Below are 2243 nucleotides of genomic sequence, written 5' to 3' on the forward strand. Positions count from 1 at the left end.
ATGGAGAGGAAAACTGCATAATTAGTAATGCACACACTTAGGTTTCCAGTAAGTAGAAAAATCTAGAAACAAATTACACTGGGCTACTTGTGTCATCTGTGTTGACTTGAATCTGACCACCAAGGGTTTTGCAATTTGTTACCATAGTTCCTACATTTCAAATAGAAATAAATGCTGAATTTGTAAATAGAATACAATTACTCAATATCATCTGACTGAAATAAATTTTAAAAGAAGTTTGGAATCTTTATATCAATCTTAATCTACATCACAATATTGATTTCTCATTTTCATTAGATAACAGTGGCCACTCAAATATGAATTTTTCCTAGTTATGGAACAGGCATGTGCTGTGGTTGATCTTATTTATTTGTTTGTTTGTTTGTTTTAAAGATGTATTTATTTATGCATACAAGAGCTGGGATATAGGCCAGAGGTGTGGGGCGGTGAGAGGATTCACCAAAGACAGAGTGGGGAATAGAACAGGCAGATTGACTGAAGTACACCACTGAGGGGAGCAGCGGGTGAGTCAGGAGAGGTCTGCTGCGCCATGTGGGTTGCTCCCTGGCCTGCAGGCCGAGGAATTGAACTCATGTTGCAGAGGCTGTGGACAGCTTGATAGGTTGCGTCTTAACCCCTTGCGCCACCAGGGAGGCCCTGGTTGGTCTTATTTAGACTTTTTATTCATCTCTATAATTTTTGAAAATGAATGGGAAAAAGCAATCAACATTCATATGAACTTATTAAAAAAGAAATCTGAAAATAAGATTTTATAAAAATATTAGTAATAAAAATAAAATTAAAAAATTTTTACTATTGCTAATAAAAATATTAGTAATAAAAGCCATGAAGTTGATAAAAACATAACATTCCAAAGGAAATTATTATTAAACAAAATGTGATATGAGATCATAAATCATAACCTCAAAACTCAGATAAAAATAAATTTTAAACAGGTGATATAAAATGAGTGTGCTAAACTTAGGAAAGTGAAAAAATAGAAAAGAAAATGAAGCACATTTTATAGGTGAAGGTTAATTAGAGGCCATCAAAGGTAGAACAAACTCACCACATGTATAATAAACAGCATTTACAAGAAGAAGAAAATAGCTACAACAGTGAAAATAATGAAAGAGATAAAAACTACTAAAAGAAATTGATTAGATAAAGGAGATAAAAATTCTACCTATGTATGTATGTATTGTTAAAATCTATAAAGGAGAAAAAAACAGTGGAAAAAGTAATATTAAAAATGGTAATCCAAAAAATTATTTCCAAAATAAAATAGATCTGAATCCATACACACACACACACACACACACATACACACACACAATTACTGATGGGACATCTAAGTTTAAGCTATCCCATCATGTACCTACAAAAACTATTAACAGGTAACATCACTCACAATCATGAGAAACTGAAAGCTTTTCCTCCAAGGGCAGGAAAAAGATTGCCCACTCTTGTCACTTCTATTCAACAAAGTAGTGAACATACTAACCAGAGCAATTAGAAGGGAAACAGTAAAATTACCTGTTTGCTAATGATATGACCTTATGTATATAAAACACTCAAGATTCCACAAAAGTCTGTTAGAACAACTAAATACTATATGGTTGCAGCACATAAAGTCAACAGGAAAAAAACAGCTTTATTTTTATACCCAGTGACCTTTCCAAAAAGAAAATTTAAGAAATTTCCATTTAAGGTAGCATCAAAAAAGAAGAACAAACTTAGGAGTAAACTTAACTAAGACTGACTTGTCTTGCCAAATACAAATCACTGATGAAAGAAATTAAAGATGCAAATAAATGGAAAGACATCTTGTATTCTTGGATTGGAAATCTCAATATTATTAAAAGGTGCAGATACAATAATCTATATATTCAACATAATCTCTATCAAAATCCCAATGATTTTTTTATAGAAACAGATAAAACCATGCTAAAATTTGGATAGAAGTTAAAAATACTCCAAATAAGCAGAAGCAATCTCGAGAAAGAATAAAGATGTAGGGATCATATTACCTGATTTTGAAATACACTATAAAGCTATAGTAACTAAAACAGTATGTTACTGGATTAAAATAGACATATAGACTAACACAGAATAGAGCTCCTGGACCAGAATTGAATAGAATTGAAAGCCCAGAAATAAAACCATTCCTATATAGTCCAACTGATTTTCAACAAGGGTTCCAAGAATACACAATGAAGAAAGAATTGCCATTTTAATAAATG

This window comes from Talpa occidentalis, unplaced genomic scaffold, assembly GCF_014898055.3.
Source record: "Talpa occidentalis isolate TD23 unplaced genomic scaffold, MPIMG_talOcc4v2.1, whole genome shotgun sequence".
NCBI lineage: Eukaryota > Metazoa > Chordata > Mammalia > Eulipotyphla > Talpidae > Talpa > Talpa occidentalis.